This window comes from Chrysochloris asiatica, unplaced genomic scaffold (genome assembly GCF_000296735.1).
Source record: "Chrysochloris asiatica unplaced genomic scaffold, ChrAsi1.0 scaffold00081, whole genome shotgun sequence".
NCBI lineage: Eukaryota > Metazoa > Chordata > Mammalia > Afrosoricida > Chrysochloridae > Chrysochloris > Chrysochloris asiatica.
In genome coordinates, this window is record NW_006408599.1 from 2,145,846 (window position 1) to 2,166,371 (window position 20,526).

Sequence of the window (20,526 nt, forward strand, 5' to 3'; positions counted from 1 at the left end):
CCACGGCCTCTTCTGAATCCAGCTTGAACCTCTGGAAGTTCTCTGTCAATGTATGATTGTAGCCATTTCTGTATTACCTTTAGCAAAACTTTACTTGCTTGAGATATATTTGCATAGTTTTCCAATATAGCTCCAGTGTCTAAAAAAGCCTGTCACAGAGAAGATTTTATTAAATGAACTAATTAGTGAATGAGGGACGTAACAAGGAATGAGTTTGGTCCGGTAGAGTGAGTTGGGATGCATCAGAAGGGACTCAAGACAGAGTTCCACTTTGAATCCCAAGAGCTGCCAACCCTAATATTTTCCAAATGCCCTGGGCAGGAATGTGCTTGTCTCATTATTTTAATGAGAACTTTCCTTATGAGTTCCATACAACCAGTGTGAGCTTAGTTATAAGACCCACAGTTTATGTGGCAATTGTCACAACTGTAAAGGTAAAAGGAGCACAACTAAAAGGGGAGCAGTTAACCTATTTCAGGAACAAGGGACCCTAGGACCATCAAAAGTGAAGAACATGAGAGAAGTGAGGGATACTAACCAGAAACGCAGCGACAACAGAGATGGTGGCAGAGGCGATAGCATAGAGAGACAGAACAGCAGAGGCCCATGGACTGAGAAAATCAGTGTGCCTGTGGGCAGGAAGCTATCTAGCAAAATGTGCCCTTTGGACACTTAAACAAATACATATTTAAAATGTGATATATGTACATAAAAAAAGGTAATAGAGGTAAATACTGTTGGCTAAGGGTACATGGAGGGGATTGTAATCATTGCAATGATTTGCTGAATGTAAAACTGGTGATCTGTAAGCCTTCACTGGCTCAATATACAATAACAGTTAAAGAAAAAAAAGAGAGAGAGAGTGTATGCCATGCTCAAGGCAAACATTCTGTATTAAATTAACTAAATTATTTAAAGATTGCTTAATTTAAAGATGACTTCATGGAATAGTTTTGATTCAAGACAATTTTTTTTTTCAGGCAATAGATTCAGGGGCTCCTCTAGCCTCAGTGTAACCAGTACATTCGGTTTCCAATAAGAATTTGAATTTCTGTTCTACATTTTTTTTTTCTCCTTTTGATCAAGATCCACCTGTTGGGTACTTGATCAAAATGTTCAATAATGGTAGCCAGGCACCAGCCATTTCTTCTGGCCTTATTATAATGGAGATAGTGGTTCATGAAGGCAATTAAACCAGCAGTTTATTTATTTCTCTGATTCTTAGATCTCCTTCTACCTCGCCTGTACCAGGTAATGAATGGTGGTGTCTGTTCCAACTTATAGTGGCCCTGTATGGGATTTCCAAGGATATAAATCTTAACGAGAGCAGAAAGCCTCATCTTTCTCCTGCGTAACAATTGGTAGTTTCCAACTGCTGACCTTGAGGTTAGCAGCCCTACTCATAACCGGTACACTACCAGAGCTCCTAGGTGAATGAATAGAGACCCATTATGTGTATTTTAGGTGGTGTTGGCAAGAAGTAGGCTTTGCCACATGCATTTTTCTGATGAGAAGACCAAAGCACAGAGAGGGCTAAGTAGCTTTCCCATGGCCACACAAATGACACAGTGGGGATTCTACTTTCTCTAAGAACTGAAGCAGGGTATTTACCCATTGGGGAGCCTCATGCCCTCTTTCTGCCACTCTGTGAGATTTCTAAAGGCTGCCTTGGTTCACTGTGGGGAAACAGGGAGAAAGGCAACAACACAGGCTGTTTGGCTTGGTGTTCTTTGATTACAATCCCTGGCAGACACATGCCCTGGAATTACCTAACATATCATTTCCAATCCCAGCAACTTCTCTCAGGCAAAGAGAAGTGGACTTCTAAATCTGTGCCTACATATAACTGGAGAATATCATGTTAGGGTAGAAGGAACACTGGAGAATATCATGTTAGTTAGAAGGAACACTGGAGAACATCTAGTCTAACCTTTCATTTTAGAGATAGGGAAACACATCGTTCTGCTATTGCTCCATTTGGCAGCTGGACAAGCATATAGGTACAGCTATCACACATACACACACACACACACACACACACAAAAATTCTAAAACATTGATGACAATGATGACAACTAATGCTTATTTTAGAGGACGAAGCAAGTTCCTAGTGCTTTACATATATCAACACATGTGTTTCATAGGCAGTCAGGATCTATCCTGACCGACCCTTTCAGTCAGGATCATGTCTGTCTTGCATGAATACATAGAATTTCTCCTCTGCCTTGGTGTGCTACCCTCATTCCTTTCAGTTGGTCTGGCTCACAGCGACCCTGTGTAGGGTTTCTGAGGAGCAGTTGGTAGGTATGAATATTTCTCTCCCCACAAAATTGGTATATTAGTTCCTCACCTTCAGAGTAAATGCTTTGTATTTTTCCTGATAGGAATCCTCTCATGAAACAACTGTGGTCTATTATTTTTGCAGAAGACCACATCCTCCCCATGAATGAGAATAGGGAGAAATGAAGGCCATGCAGAGTCCATACAGTAGACAGTTTAGAGGTACCTGCTCTCTCCCCTGAGACCCTAACTTGGCATCCACATTTGTATTAAAGCCCCCTGTTTCCCCAGCATTTAGAACGGGTCCCAGAAGAAGGTGGTTAATTAACTGAGCCCTGAGAATGTATAATCTCTGAAGGCAAAACCATCTTCCACAGAGAAAGCTGGTGAGACACTTGTTAAATAGATAGATGGGTGCTGAGAAACTCAGAAAAGAGAAGGTGGCTTAGTTAGAGACAATTTCTGGAGCCAATTGCTACATTTCCAGGAATCTGAGGAGCCAGTTGTTAAGCACAGCCTTCAATAAAAATGTAATCATATAAATTTATAATTAAATTAAAAGCAAAGGTAAGAAATTCTCAAAACACCACTTCCTGAGTAATTTACTGCTATATATGTACTTTGAGACACGCTCTGGTAACATAGTGGTTACAAGTCAGGCTGCTAACCTCAAGGTCAGCAGCTCAACACTACCAGCTGTTCCACAGGAGAAAGAGGAGGCTTTCTGCTCCCAAAAACATTTACAGCCTTGGAAACCCTATGCAGGGTTGCTATGAGTAGGAACCGACTCCACGGCACACCACCACCGCCATGTACTTTAAGACACTGTGGGATAAACACTGGACTGCTAGCTACAAAGTCAGTGATTCAAATCCACCAGCCACTCCTTGGAAACTCTATACATGGTCCTTATGAGTCAGAAGCAATTTGACAGCACTTAACAACAACATGTTCTTAGTTTTGTTTTTTTTTAATCTAGTTGCTGGACATGGTACATAATTGTATACTATTTCATATACCTTCCCAAGTCCATAGTCAGTGACTTCACATTGGTTGCCTGAAGCCAACAACGTGGAAATAGAGAAGCAATAGCAATCAGGGCTTCTGTCTCTACCATGGAGCCTGCTGCTTAACATTTACCAGCATACCACTTCCAAATTCCTTGTCTTTCCCCTTATTCAGTTGTCTGTGTTGAAATTGCCTGTTTATGTGTCTATTTCCACACTGGAAGAAACTATGTTTGCTTGATTTTCCAATATAGCTTCAGTGTCTAAAAAAGCCTGTCACAGAGAAGATTTTATTAAACGAACTAATTAGTGAATGAGGGAAGTGACAAGAGATGAGTTTGGTCCGGTAGAGTGAGTTAGGATGCATCCATTAGAAGGGACTCAAGACAGAGTTCCACTTTGAATCCCAAGAGCTGCCAACCCTAATATTTTCCAAATGCCCCGGGCAGGAATGTGCTTGTCTCATTATTTTAATGAGAACTTTCCTTATGAGTTCCATACAACCACTGTGAGCTTAGTTATAAGACCCACAGTTTATGTGGGTTGAGTTCTTAGCAGGCACGATTCTGTAATTATACCCTGTAAAAGCCAGAAACATTTGGGTGATGCAGGTTGAGATGAGCATCAGCAGAAGCTCACTGATTCTGTTACATTGCAAAGGCTTTCCGTCCATGCAGTCTTCAAGTTAGAGTTTCAAGGATATAGCAAAAGTGTCCAGATGCCCTTCCTTCTCCACCTCAATGTCACTGTCACTGCTGCTTGCAACTCCATACAAATGGCTGGACTTAAGACAACTGCACTCATGATAAAAACTAAAAATGCCATTAAAACTGCCATTTTTTTAGTGTTTACTATATGCTGGCCACTTTTTTTTATTTCAATTAAGTCTTACAACTACCCTATAAGTTAAAACTTTACAAATCAGAAAGCAGGCTCAGAAAACCCAAGCAATCTGCTAAACGTTCCTTAGCTGGATGAATGGTAGAACTGAGGCTGAAATCAGGACTGGCTCCCAAGCCTAGGTTCTTTCTATAACCAAAGTGTAGGAAGGTCAAAGGGAAGGGAAAGTGTTTTTCACACATCCTATATAGAGTTGCTATAAGGAGCTCTGGTAGCTTAGTGGCTACGAATCAGACCTCAGGGTCAGCAGTTCGAAACTACCAGCGGCTCTGTGGGAGAAAGATGAGGCTTTCTGCTCCTGTAAAGATTTACAGCCTCAGAAACCCTGTACAGGGTCACTATGAATTGGAACCGACACCACAGCATATCACCATCACCACCATACAGGGTTGCTATGGGTCAGAACCGACTCTATGGCAATTAACAACAACATACAGGAGCCCTGGTATGGTGTGGCGCTGCAGGTGGTACTGCAGGTTAATAATGCTCTGGATTGCATGGCCGACTTGAACCGCAGGGTCAGTGGTTCAAGCTCACCACAGGGTCGCTATGAGGGTCACTATGAGTCAGAACTGACTCGACGGCACTTAACAGTACAGGTGTGGGAGTCCTGGTGTGATGCTGTGGGATAAGGCACTGGACTGCAGGGTTGGTTTGAACCACAGATCAGCAGTTCAAATTCACCAGCTGCTCCTCAGAAACCCTGCACAGGTTCCCTACAAGTCAGAACTGACTTGATGGCACTTAAGAACCATAAATAACAATATAGGATCAGCAATTATATAACAATTAGACATTAGGGCCTTCCCTGTATACATCATATAGCACTTAATAACAAAGTCACTCACTGTTTCTATAGACGGAAGTTATTTGGAGTGATTTAAGAAATGTAGAACTATTTTAAGAAAGATTGTAAACTACAGTGCTTTAGATAGCAGTTCCAACTCATAAAATCTCTTAGGCATACACCAGAAAAAAATCTTTGAGGCAGTGTTATTTTTGTATTCTTTTAGTTCTGAATCCACATAAGAAGTTTATGTTTTGCATTTTTTCTTCATTATTATGAACTTTCTGCTGTTTAATACCAGTTATGTGCTAAGGACATAGAGATGAGTCAGTCATCGACTCAACCTTTTTAACACTGGTGGCTCAGAAAACTCAAGTACAACAAGGTGTTATAGGAGCTACCATGGAGGAAGCACGGGGTAGGGCAGGTGAACACAAAGTCCAAGCCGACTACAAAAAAGGACATGGTGAGCCGGGACCTGGAGGACACTCCAAGACACTTACCATCCCTTTGCCTCATTTCTTCATTGGATAACAAGTCAAGAACTGAGGGAAAATTCAATGAAAGTATTCACATCAAGGGCTTGCTGCAAGACCTGGGACATAGCATGTGCTGACATCATTGTGGGAGTCCTATAGGTACAGGCATGGAGGTGTGAGAGACGAGTCAGCTTGACCAGTGTGCTGTGAGTAGAGGACTGAGACATAGAAGACAAAACTAGGCAGGTCAGCAAGATATATTAGTCTTGCATAAAATAGGTATGTAGCAAATTCATGGAAACCTGTTTCAGGCATTATCTTTTACAAACCTGACAACAAGCTTATCAGATTGTAACGTCTCTCACTCTGAGTTCACAGGTGGAGTAACTGAGGCTCAATAGGTGAAGTCACTGTTTAGATTGCGCAGTTGGGAAATGGCCAAGTTGGGACTGAAACCCAGCTCTGTCTACACAGCCACTTCCTCCCATGTGGGGCTGGGACTAACGAAGCTGAAGGGATTGGATGTGGAGGCTATCGTGGCTTTCACACAGGAGACTGACATTGTTGAAGCTGGATCAAGAAGACATTCCCCTTGGAGGGGCACAGAGGCCTCACAGCCCATGCTTGCCAGGGACTTAGTAGAAGAGCTGGCTTTTGTTCTAGAAGAATTAGCCCAGCTGTTTCTGAAAGCCTAGCCTTACTCTTCTGGGCTCAGTGGACCAGAAGGCATTCAGCTGTTCCCACAGGTCACCAGTAGGGTGGGAGTACAGTGCTTTGTACTGTGGACGGAGCCATTTACAGAGGGTTATATTATAACAGTACAGAACAATGGGGTTTTCAAATCCTGTACTGCATCTTGTAGTGGCACCAAACCTTCTTTGGAATTTGAGGAAACTAACCTCCCCCTCAAAAAACCAACAACAGCTGATTGGATTAAGGTCTTTTTGTCAAAACTGATCTCCCTAGGCCTTCTTTTCCTTCTCCTGTTCATTCATGCTTCTCGTTTTCTCTTTCTTCCTCCTCACACTTTCTCCTTTCTCACCAGTGACTTTAGCAGTGATAGCACCTAATGGGGTCCTGGTAGCCTTGCTCAGGGACTCAGGACGCCTGAGGTCCCTTCCTTGTCCTGCCTTGCAGAATGATCCTGTGGAGGTCACTTGCTCCACTGAGCTCCACTGTCTTATCCACAAACTGGAAAACTAGCAGGTGGTGGTGTGTGGTGGACTAGGTTCCGACTCATAGTGACCCTGTATAGGGTTCCTGAGGCTGGAGCATAAAGCCTCATCTTTCTCCTGTGGAACTGCTGGTAGTGTCTAACTGCTGACCTTGAGGCTAACAGACCGACTGGCAACCACTATGCTACCAGAGCTCCTTAAAAATAAGAGGTACTACCTCTAAAAGAGATTTTATCTGGCTCAGGAAACTGGGAATTTTTCCAATTCCTGGTTCTGCTGCACTGGCCCCGCCCAGCACGGCTTCTTGCCCTAAGGAGGAGCCAGAGGACATTTGTCTCAATACCCAATAAACTATCCTTCAATTCAGTAGAACCTGAACAAGTTACTCCAGATTACCTCATTTTACTTCTGTAACTTATAAAAATGTCTTTAAAACCTTACAGGGCAAATACAATCATTTTATTTTGATTTTTCTCAAATCAAAATCATCAGCTTGAGAAATCCAGTGCCTAAGGAGTCCTGGCATGGCGCTGTGGGTTAATGCACCAAACTGCAAAGCCATTTGAACTGTATAGTCGGCGGTTCAAGCTCATCAGCTGCTCTTCGGAAACCCTATACAGGGTTACTATGGGTTGAGATTGACTCGATGACACTTAACAACAACTACAACAAGGTGCTGTGGGTTAATGCGCCAGACTGCAAAGCCATTTGAACTGCATAGTTGGCGGTTCAAGTTCACCAGCTGCTCCTTGGAAACCCTATACAGGCTTGCTATGGGTCAGAACTGACTCAACAGCACTTCACAACAACAACAACAAAGAAGCAGTGATTCCCTGATGGAGTTTCCTCTCCCCTGAAGTGGTCCACAAACTCTGAGATGAAGCAGCCCCAGCAGGGAACAAGCAATCTGCAGTTTGGCTTTGTCCCTAGTGCACATTTGTGATGCTTTGACCCTGATCAGGGAGCAAAAGATGCTGTAGATCCAGAGCCCTCAGCATCTATTTGATGACAATGGATTTTTGGTTTGGGCAGGTGTCAGGGGTCTCACGGAGCTGTCCAGTTCCCTCACTGCTTAAACCAGCTCCCATGATGTTTCTGATACCACCTTTCTCCAAGGTCCCAGGAAGCTAGAGTCCTGTACCAAAATCGATTTGTATATCCATTACTCAGACTTGAATTGGCAGCCCCCTACAACAACCAGGACCCTGAATTACCCTTTTTTTTTTTTTTTTTTTTTTGTCTCCAGGTGCCCTACATGTCCCCCTTTAGGAGGAAGGGAGCACCCTTTAGCTAATTAGAAGTGAAGTACCCTAAGAAGATTTTCAAGCACGTCTTTCCCTAGATCTGAGTATACTGGATCATGGATTAAAATACAATTGATACAATTGTTTTCCTCCTCTGGCTTTAAGGGACACATGAAAAACTCTGGCAATCTCATGTGCCAGGCTATGGCTTAGTAAGCATCATGTTTTATCACCAGTGGGGTGGCGGTGCTTTATAGCCTAGTGTTCAAGGTGAATTTGATCATCCCTTACCCCTACACCATAAAGTCATCTGTCAGTGACCAGCAGTCTGTTTTCTATAACCTCAATACCTCGTGTCTTTGTAACACACTTCCTTCTTTTGGGCTTGCTTAACTTGACATTTTCTACTTTCTTTCCTGTCTTTAAGACTCAGTTCAAGGTCACTGCCTTGAAAAGCCTTCCCTGACTTCTCCAGATTGTATTCTATTAACTGCACCTCCATGCTCTCACAGTTTCCTGAGCACTAATGGGAACCTGAAAGGACTCTCTCTCCATCTTTCATGGCACTTCTTAGCCCATTCTCTCCTAAATAGGTTGCCTCATACTGTTATTCTTCATGCTTGCTTAATTACCTTATAACTGACTACTATTTATAATAAACAGGTTTTTTGACTATTTCCCAACTGGTCTGTGAGATCCCTGAAGCAGGGCCAGGTACCTCATTCTCTAAACCAGTTGCTATCCAGTTGATTCCAATTCATGGTAAGCTCATGTATGTCCCATGGAGCAGTTTTCATTGGCTGATTTGGAGAGGGGGATATATCACCAGGTCTGTATTCTGAGGTACCCCTGGGTAGACTTGAACCTCCAAACTTTGGGTTGACAAACATGCATGTTAACCATTAGTACGACCCATCCTATGTTCTGAGTAGGACAATGAGTAGGACAGTGTCTGACACAGTACTCTGGACAAAATAGGCCTCAATGCCTTCACTAAACTGAACTTAAACAGCACTCATCACACTGTGTTATTGTGTCTGTATTGTGTCTAACTCCACTAGTGAACCCATTGTGGGCAGAGATTAAGTTTTGTCCACTATTATGCACCCAGTGCCCAGCACAGAATTTGACACATAATACAAGATAAGTAAACGTTGAATGAATTAATGAACAAATGTATGGTTGAAGAAAATGAAAAAGGAAGAGCAAACATGAATGCATGGACTCCTGGTGTGGCACTGTAGAATAAGCATTAGACTACTAACTACAAGGTTGGCATTTCAAACCCACCAGCTGCTCCTCAGAAACCCTATACAGTGTCATTATGAGTCAGAACCAACTCCACAGCATTTAACAAAACAAAAACATGAATGCAGGAAGAATAAATGATCAGCTAAAGAAATTCCAAATAACCTTTCTGAAATAACAAATTAATATCTGTTACTTTTAGTATTTGGAATAAATATAAGTCTCCTCTTTGATTCTGCCAGTTTATACTGGTTTTAAAAAATTATAATGGAGATAGTCAAGGTTAACCTTTAAAAAACAATCACACAGAAATCCAATGACTGATGTAACCTTTTAATGAATAGGCAAGACATTGATATCAATTTACATTAATTAGTAAGGCTAAGACACTCTCTCAAAATGCCTGGTTCCTTAATCTTCTAGATTTGTATCAGATATCACCCCTTAGGTTTGTCAGGTTTCATATTTTAAAGATGTTTGATCCATTGTCACAACACTGAATAATACACACAACCACTCATGGCATTAGAAATACAGTAACTACTTTTACAAGTCTTCAGCTCAGTCTTCAGTTATAAGTAAAGTAGTTCCAATTCCCCAAGTTTCCTAAAATCAAAGCATAGCACGTAATACAGAACTGACAACAATCAGACACTTTAAACACAGGCCTGCCCTAGAACATTCTGGTTGCATAGTCATCAGCACATGTACAGGTATTCCTATTCTTGCATAGTTTTGATCATCACATGTAAACAATTATACACACAGATTTTTTATTCCTTGTTTTATATTTAGCAAACATTTCCCCCATGTCACAATATATTCTAATTCCTCTAAACAATTTATCAAAACTTCCTAAACTTTAGCATTTTCACCTACAATCAATTCTTTTTCAATGACATTTCCCCCTAAAGTTCTTGACATTTCAGTGAGCTAGTGGTAGCTGGGAAAAACCCTCCTGGTGCAATATTAAGGACTAGACTGCTAACCTAAAGGTCAGTGGTTTGAACCCACCAGTGGCTCCCTGAAGGAAAAAAAAAAAAACAGTCAATCTGCTCCCATAAAGATTTCACCCTAGGAAACCCTGTGGGGCAGTTCTACTTTGTCCTGTGGGGTCACTGTGAGTTGGCATCAACTCAGTGACACACATCAACAACAGCTGTTCTAGTGATGGACAGCACAGGCTTTGGCATCACAGACATCTTGTGGGAATCCTGGTTCTGTCACTTTCTTGCCGTGTTACATTTGGAAGATTACTTGTCGTCATTGATCCTCAGTTTCTACATCTACATCTACAAACTAGAAAAGTTGTTGTCATTAAAGTGTTGTCAAGTCAGTTCCGATTCATAACAACCTTCTATAGGATTTCCAAGGAGCATCTGGTGAGCTTGAACCAGCGACCTTGCAGTTCAAAACAGCGTTGCAGTCCAGTGCACACCGGACTCCACAAACTAGAAGTTGTTGTTTTTGTTGTTGTTGATAAGTACCATCTAGTTGGTTCCAAACAATAGGGACCCAATATAGGGTCTCCAAGGAATGGCTAGTGAGCTCGAACCATGGACCTTGTGGTTCAAACTGGCTTTGCAGTCCAGCGCATGAACCCACAGCACCACACCAGGACTCCTAATTACTACAAATAGTACTAGAAATAATACTGCCTTATTCCAAGGGTTGGTATTAGGATCAAATGGGTCAAAAAATAAATAAAAGCATGTGTAATATTTAATGCCATGCCTTAACGTATGTTGTAAGTACCGTGGAGTCAGTTCGACTCATAGTGACCCTACACAGGGTTTCCGAGGCTGTAAATCTTTACGGGAGCAGAAAGCCTCATCTTTCTCCCATGGAACAGCTGGTAGTTTTGAACTGCCAACCTTGAGGTTAGCAGCCTGATTCATAACCACTACACTACAAGAGCTCCTTAACATATGGTGGTGATGGTTATGTGCCGTGGAGTTAGTTCCAACTCATAGCAACCTGTACAGGGTTTCCAAATCTGTAAATCTTTACTGGGAGCAGAAAGTCTCATCTTTCTCCCGCGGAACAGCTGGTAGTTTTGAACTGCTGACCTTGCGGTTCACAGCCCGATTCATAACCACTATGGTACCAGAACTCCTTCCTTGATATATGTTGCAACCAGAACTCCTTCCTTGACATATAGTAAGTTCTTAATAAATGGTACCTGTCCTGGTGTGTGGGATAATGTGCCAGCATGTAAGGTCAGTTTGAGTTGCAAGGTTGGAGGTTTAAACCTACTAGTAGCTCCTTGGAAACCCTATACAGGACCACTAACCATAGGAACCAACTCAATAGCACTTAACAACAACAACAGTTAACAATTACTATTATTGGAGCTCTGCTGTGGTGCTCTGGGATCAGTATTGGACTGCTAACCACCAGCTTGGCAGTTCAAACCTACCAGCTACTCCTTGCAAACCCTATACAACTTTGCTATGAGTCTGAACTGACTCGATAACACATAACAACTACAACATTACTATTATTAAGCCCTGTACTGGCAACCTAAAGGTCAGAAGTTCAAACCGGCCAGCCACTCTCAGAAAGCCTAAAAGGATCACTGTGAATTGGAACCAACACAACAGACACAACAACAACAATTACTATTATTAAGTGTTTTACAAGGGCCCTGCCAGCCTGGGATTATCTGATCTAGGGAAGGTGAACAAAAAGGAGGACTGAGCAGGGGTAGTGCTTAATAACAGACACCTCTGTTACACATGGATAGGGGCCATCTGTGTGGAATTTGTCTGGCAAATCTATCTATGCACAACCAGAAAGACAAGTTGCTCTTGAGTTCATTCTGACTCATAACCACCCCATGTGTGTCAGCGTAGAACTATGCTCTGATTTTTCTGATGGCTGATTTTTCAGAAGTAGATCACCACACAAGAATACTCACACTTGCAGATAATACCCACTTGACCTGGCTTCAATGGCTGAATGATCAGAACTCAACTAGAAGAAGAAAGAAGAAAAAAATGAGCAATCTGATACAGTTTGATGAAATTGACCTACACCTATGGATGCAGTAGCTCAAAAGAGGTAACAAATCTTTACAGTGAGGATCATTACCACCCCCTCCATACACAGAGTAGACAGGGATGGGCAACTTGGACATTGGCTACCCAAAATGGGGAGGCGACAAAGCTCTGGTAGCGTAGTGGTTACGAATCCGGCTGCGAACCTTAAGGTCAGCGGTTTGAAACTACCAGCTGCTCCACGGGAGAAAGATGAGGCTTTCTACTCCCGTAAAGATTTACACCCTCGGAAACCCTGTACAGGGTCGCTATGGGTCTGAACTGACTCGACGGCACTTAACAACAACAACAACAACAACAAAGGCATGAAGTGACTGGCTTACAAGCTTTCAAGAGGGAACCTAGCTCCAGAGGGCATGGAAGAAGGTAGAATCTCCACTGAGTAGTATCCAGTGTGACTAGGTGAGGCTGATGAAAGGAAATGTGGATAGGTCTCTTGTGGTTCAATAGTGAATAATTGCTATCAGGACTGACTATGAAGGTTGGAAATGTTAAGGTAGGGTAACAAAAGGAGGGGAGTGGTAGACTTTGCAGTCCAGAAGCGGAGATCCCTAGGACCATCAAGTGAGAAGAGCAGAGTATAGGACCCTACCCAGAGAAACAGTGACGCCAGAGATAGAGGCAGAGACTATGACATGAAGACATGAAGAAAGGGAACGTCTGGGGACTCTGGACCCAGAGAGGGAGAGGGGCTGTGTGCTGACTACCGGGCGGGGGGCAGGCTTGCAGGGTTTACCATTTGGTTGGTTGATGATGCATGGAGGGGATTGTAACCATGGCAATGAAACGATATATACGATAGGATGAATGTAAAGCTAATGTTCTCCCATGTAAACTATCACATAATTCACAATAAAACATTTAAAAAAAAACCACACACACACATTTGAGGCACCTCTCGGTGTACTCAAACTGCCAGTCTTTCAGTTAGCCACTGAGCAGGTCATCCATTCATACCATCCAGGTATAGTTACATGACTGTTTGAAACCTTCTGAGAACCACTCACCACCTCTGGGGTAAAATGAAATTTCTTAGCCTAGTGTATCAGGATATGCTGCAGTAACAAATTAACCTCAAAATCCTAATAGTTTAATTATAATAAAAATTTATTTCTTGCTTACTGTACATATCTAATGCATATTAGCAGAGGCTCTGTTCCACATGTTTATTCATGCCCTTAGATCAGTAGAGGTCCCACTATCCTCTTGGTGGCAAAGCAAGAGAGCTAAGGGAAAACTTGCTCTTCTATGTATTAGCCCAGAACCGGCATAGTGCCTTCTACTATTGGTGAAATTAGTCATGTGGTTCTCTCCTCTCTGCAAGAAAACTGGGAAGTGTGAGAAGTACATGAAGATATGCGGAACAATAAATTTCTTTGTTATATATGATATTCAAAGCCCTTTGTGGTCTTACCCTTCATTTCCTGTCTTGTCTCCTTTCCCACATCTGGCCACAGGAGCCCAAGCCTGTCTGTGAGAGCCATCATTCTATCATATCCTTGCTCACTCTGGTTCCTGAATATAAAATAACCTTTTGGCTTCTCCTCTAATAACTGAAGCTCTACGTCTCCTTTGAAACCCTGCTTAAATGCCACCTTCTTCATTGTTGATTCATCCAGGTAAAATTAATTGACCCTTACCTTCCCAGTTCTGACTACTTAAGTACTCTTGCTAGCACTTAATTTCCATGTGGCTGATTTCCTGAACATTTCGGAGTGCTTGACACAAAGTGGGCATTAAATAAATGTTTATTAAGTAAAGCCTTCTGTTTTACAATTGCTTCAAATGATTCTCCAATGATTTTATGGTTTTATCCACACCCACCCACCATTCCATGGGAGAAAGATGAGGCTTTCTGTTCCTGTAAAGATTTATAGCCTCAGAAACCTTGTGCAGGGTCTCTATGAGTCAGAACCGACTCCACGGTACTTAACAACAACAACAACAAACCCCCTACCCCAATAGACTGTGAACCCTGGATGATACCGACTAGGTCTTTTTCATTTCCATGTCTCCATTACTACTAGCACTGGGGAATTTTTCAGCAAATATTTGGAGAGGCTTGGTTTAAGTTTTTCCTATATTTAATTTCAAATAATTACTTAAAATATTTAAGAATGAATTGTTTTTTTAAAAATGAACTTTATCTATGTGTATGTTGTATATCAATTTGCAAAGTTAGTTTAGAAAAACAAACAGGAGTGATAAGCAAAAAAAGGGAGGTATTTAGAGAGTAATTGCACAAAGACATTTCTAGAAAATGCAGTCACTGGTGTGTGACCTTTGTAGACAAATTTACTTAGGTGGCAATAACTAAAGAGTCCAAGGAGCCCTGATGGCTTAGTGGGTAGCTTTCTGCTCTGGTAGATTTACAACCTCAGAAACCCTATACAGGGTCACTAAGAAGTACGCTGCGAACCAAAACGTTGGTGGTTTGAACCTAGCAGCTGCTCCACAGGACTGACATATGACAGTCTGTTTGGCTGCCTTGGAAACCCTATGGTACAGTTCTACTTTGTCTTATAGGGTTACTGTGAGTTGGAATCAATCTGAAAGCAGTAGGTGTTTGGAGCATCAATAGGGAGGAAGTAAGATAACTATTGTTGCTGGAAGGGGATTGTAACTTTTGAGATGAAATGAAACTCAAAATTTGTTGAATGTAAACCTGATGATCTTTTCTGCAAACCTTCACTCTGTTCACAATAAGAAGTTTTAAAATAAAGTGGAAAAAAAAAGGGAACCTGATGGCAGAAACACATCCTGACCTCAGGTTTGGGTTGGAATCAGGGCCTGTGTGTTACGGGGAACCAGAGTCCTCTTTACTTGTCTCACTTTTTGCTATTTATCAATGAGCATCCTGGTGTGGCTCTGTCGCTTAATGCGCCAAACTGCAAAGCCATTTGAACTGCAAGGTCGGCAGTTCAAACTCACCAGCTGCTCTTTGGAAACCCTATAGAGGGTTGCTATGGGTTGAAATAGACTCAACAGCACTTAACAACAACAACAATATATTACACTATTATATTATCAGCCACTAAAAGCCAGTCTTCTCTACTTCTCATAAAACAGTTACTTCAACCAACAGCAATCTAGTTTCCATTTTCTTTCAAGAAAGCAGCAGCCGTAATCTTTGTCCCAATTTCAAGATTCCCCTAGAAGGACTCTGATTGTTCCAGCTTTCTCAAGTGCCCACATCTGGTCCCATTAATGAGCAGGGTAGAAAATCTCCAGATACACACCTGGCTATTTCTTTCCATAACTCTGTGTATGAAGGAACCAGGCTCCAGAAAACATGGGTCTGGAAAACAAAAGCAATAGCTTCCCACTAGCGTAGTGGTTATGAGTCGGGCTGCTAACCTCAAGGTCAGCAGTTCAAGACAACCAGCTGTTCCGTGGGAGAAAAATGAGGCTTTCTGCTCCCGTAAAGATTTACTTCCTTGGAAACCTTACACAGGATCGCTATGAGTCGAAGTTGACTCCACGGCATGCAACCACCAACCACCAAAATGAGGAAGAGAAAGTAGTGTTCTTGAGAGAGTAGTTTCAGAGAAAGATAATATACCCACTCCTCATTTATCCCCACATATCTGACAGTTTGTGATATTGTGGTGACTTGTGTGTTGCTGTGATACTGGAAACGATGCCACTGATGTTTCAAATAACAGCAGTCAATGGTGAGCAGGTTGCCGTGGAGCCTCCAAACTAAGAGCAGACTAGGAAGAAGGAATTGAGAGTCTACTTCTGAGGGCTTACCCACTGAAAACCTAGTGGATAGCAGCGGAATATGTCTGATACAGTGCTAGAAGATGAGCCCCTCAGGTTGGAAGACACTAAAAATACTATTGAGGAAGAAGTGCCTCCTCAAAATAAAATGGATCTTAATGATAGGGATGGAATAAAGCTTTCAAGGCCTTCATTTGCTAATGGGGCATGACTCAAAATGAGAAGAAATAGCAGCAAACATCCATTAGGAATTGGAATGTGGAATATAAGAAGTATAAGTCTAGGAAAATTGTTGTTTTTAAGTACCGTGGAGTCGGTTCTGACTCATAGTGACCCTGCACAGGGTTTCCGAGGCTGCAAATCTTTACAGGAGCAGAAAGCCTCATCTTTCTCCCACGGAACAGGTGGTAGTTTCTGTCACCTTGCAGTGCGATTTGTAATGTAAGTTGTCAAAAATGAAATGGAACACATTAGTGATCTGAATGGACAGGTATTGGCCATTGTAAATAAAATAATTATATAGTTTACTATGTTTGGAATGACAAATTCAAGGAATATGGTGTTGCATTCATTGTCAAAAAGAATATTTCAAGTTCTGTCTTGAAGTATAATGCTGTCTGTGATAGGATAATAACTATATGCCTACAAGGAAGACCAGTTAATACAACTATTATTCAAATTTATAACCAACCACCAAAGTCAATGGTAAAGAAACTGAAGAATTATACTAACTTCTTCATTCTGAAATTGATCAACTAACATACAATCAAGATGCACTGATAATTACTGGTGATTGGAATGTTAAAGTTGGAAACAAAGGATTGCTGTTGTTGAGTGCCATTGAGTGAGTTCCAACTCATAGCAACCCTTCTTTTCAGGGTTTCCAAGGAGCAGCTGGTGGGTTTTCAACCATTGACCTTGTAGTTCGCAGTCCAGGGCTGATCCTCACTTATTCACTTGGTTAGGTTCCAAAGATTAGAGCCTTGGGAACCCTATGGGGCTGTTCTACTTTGTCTTACAAAGTGGCTAGACAGCAAAGGATTGCACATGAGGATAAATATAAAAGTATTGCTAGTTGGATTCCAGTTCAAACATACACTGTTTTATTCCAAACAAAACATGTTTAAACAGGTCTTTGTGATCAGTGGGTGGCTGCAGACAAATTATCTCAGTAATATACTTGTCGTACTCTCATTAGGATGCCGTCAAAAAAATGTCTGATAAAATAGTGGCTTCCTAGGGAATCTGCTGGGCCAGTTAAATTCAAGGCAGAGAGATCAGCTCAGAAGGTTATCAGAGATCACCCCAAAACAAATGACTGTTTTGGGGATCCCAAAGGGGCCATCTTGGATAGAGTTTCTCAAAGGACACAGAACAATCACAGGCGCTTTTTAGAAAGAAGTTTTAAGAAAATGAGAAACTGCATTAGTGAGAAAAAGACCAGGGAAGTTGCACTGAGGATTTCTTGCCCCTATCATAACAATGCACCGGCTCGTTCTTCAAGGGTTGTTGTTGTTGTTGTTGTTGTTGTTGAGTGCTGTCGAGTCGGTTCCGACCCATAGCGACCCTTTACAGGGTTTCCGAGGGTGTAAATCTTTATGGGAGTAGAAAACCTCATCTTTCTCCCGCGGAGCGGCTGGTAGTTTCGAACCGCTGACCTTAAGGTTCGCAGCCCGATTCGTAACCACTACGCTACCAGAGCAAATTATTCAATGAAAATTTTGTTGGGAAACCTTACCCCATTTACCTTCAGCCCTGATCTTACCTCTTCAGACACCTTTTTGTTCCCAAACTCAAAGAACATTGAAAAGGAACACAATTTGAGTCTCTCACGTGTGCCGAAACTACCTTTTTGAAGTGGTGTAAATCTCAGAGTTAAATTCTTTGGAAGAGATAGAAGCACAGCCTTCAGAAGTGTATAGACCTAGATGGAAAATATGTCAAGACACATTTTGACATTTTTGTTCAATAAAGATTACTATTATTTTGTAGTAATCCTTTTTTTACTTATCCTCATAAAAAAGCATCAGTAAAAGCCAAGATGATAAAGTATACATTATTTGGGAAGGAATTAAATGATAGGAATCCCCTCATATTTAGTCTCTTACATCTTCCTTTACACAATCCTGCATGTACCTCCATTGCTAAATTCTAACAATTTTATCTTTTATATCTTTTGTGAAATAGCTCCCTTGTCACTGTCTCTATCACTGCTTGTTTCATAAATTTCTGTCTGGTTTGTCACAACGGCCTTCTAACTGAACTCAATGCTTCCTATCTCCCCTCACTTGCTCATCCACACACTATGGCCTCAAATGATATTTCTTACCAACAGGATCCTGCCATTCCTCTTCTTAAAACTCATCAATGACGTCTTCGTTACCTAGTACTGCTATAATATAAATAAAGTAAATGGCTTTAGCAAACAAAAGTTTACTCTCTTATAGTTTAGGAGACTAGAAGTCGAAATTCAGAGTACCAAATTCTCTGAGAAATGAAAAATACTTTTATCCCATCTTATCTTCCCCAAAAACTTAAATTCACTCCCTCTGCCATCTCCAGTGTTACAGCTCTCCTCATTTCCTTCTGAGTCCTCACCAGAATTATTTTTGACATTCTTAATTCCACAAGCAGTATTTCTCTCTCTCTCTTTTTTTTTTAAAAAAACTTTTTCTTGTGAATTGAGTGAAGGTTTACAGAGCAGATCATCAGTTTTACATTCAACAAATCATATATTTTGTTTCATCTCAATGATTGCAAACCCCTCCCTGTAACAATAGTTATCCCACTTCCTCCCTGTGGTTCTTATTTGTAATCCACCCTCCTTCCCCTCCCTTCTCAACTTTGTTCTTAAGTAAATGTTGCCCTTTTGATATTGAATGACTGACCATTCCATGGTGAGCATACCTTACTAGTGTTGTTCCCCCTTATATACCTATTTACTATTGTTGTTGTTGATGTTAAGTTCCATCAAGTCAGTTCTGACTTATAGCAACCCTGTGTCGGGTTTCCAAGGAGCGTTGGTGAGTTTGAAGTGCCGACCTTGTGGTTCAAACCAACCTTGCAGTCTAGCACATTAGCCACACCAGAACTTGGCTAAAACTTGGACCATAAGGGTGACTTCTTTTCCAAACCTGAAGGATGAATGAGGGCCATAGTCTCAGGTTCCCCCAGTCTTTTTTCTGACCAGTAAGCCTGATCTTTTTTTTTTTTTTTTTTTTTTTATATAATTTTTTAGTTTTGTTCCACATTTTCTCCCACTCTACCAGGGACCTTCTAATGTGATCCTTTTCAGAGCAGTCCACAGTCTCTTCAAAACAATCTAGACTTTACTATTGTTAAGTGCCATCAAGTTGGTTCTGATCCACAGCAACCCTGAACAGGGTTTATGAGGAACAGCTGGTGGTGAGCTTGAACCACTGACCTTGTGATTCAAACTGACTTTGCAGTCCAGTGCACTAACCCACATCTCAACACCAGGATATCAGACTATTAGGCATTTAAAAATTCTTCCATCCTCTACTTATTATCCAGTTGCCAAATTGCTTTTACAAGTTAGGTCTCTGTTAGAGCAGCATGCCATTTTTCCAGTACCAAACTCTATCTTAGTTACCTAGTATGACAGAAATATGACAAGTAGGTGACTTTTAAATTATTATTATTAAAAAAAAAAATTGGGGGGAGAGTGGGTAGCAGTAAGGAGTGAGGGTTAGGAGTAGATTAGAACTATGGCTAGGCCTAAGTCTTCATTTGTTGTTGCTGTTACTAAGTGCCATCAAGTCGGTTCTGACTCAGCAATGGTATCCCTAGTTCCACGTTCTCTTCTGAATCTGGCTTGAATTTCTGGCAATTCCCTGTACATGTACAGTTTCAACCATCTTTTAATGACCTTCAGCAAAATTTTATTTCTCTGTGATATTAATTATATTGTTCAATGATGTCCACAGTCCATGGGGTCACCTTTCTTTGGAATGAGCACAAATAAGGGTCTCTTTCAATCAGTTGGCCAGGTCTTCCAAATTTCTTGGCATAGATGAGTGAGTGCCCCCAGAGCTGCATCAATTTGTTGAAAGATTTCAGTTTGTATTCCATCAATTCATGTAGTTTGGGGGGTTTTTTTGTCAATGGCTTCAGTGCAGCTTAGACTTATTCCTTCAGTACCTGTAATAGTTAGGGTTTTGTGTCAACCTGACTAGGCCAGGATTCCCAGTGGATTGGCCGTTGAGATGCGGCAATTCCCATGGTGATGAAGCCTAATAAAGACATAGTTAACTCTATAATGAGTGTATATGAGCAGCCAATCAATGGAAAGGATGGTTCCTTGGGGGTGTGGCCTACTCCCAGTATAATGACCATACAGGAAAGGTTCTCTGTCTTTTGCTGGGAACCTGGAAAACTCTACAATTTCCTTGATAGAAACTTCTCTCTCTCTCTCTGTGTATATATACATATATATTGTTTTTGTTGAGTGCCTTAGAGTTGCTTCTGACTTTCAGCGACCCTATAGATGGTTTTCAAGGCTGTAAATTTTTACGGGAGTAGAAAGCCTCATCTTTCTCCCGCGGAGCAGCTGGTAGTTTCGAACCGCTGACCTTAAGGTTCGCAGCCCAATTCGTAACCACTA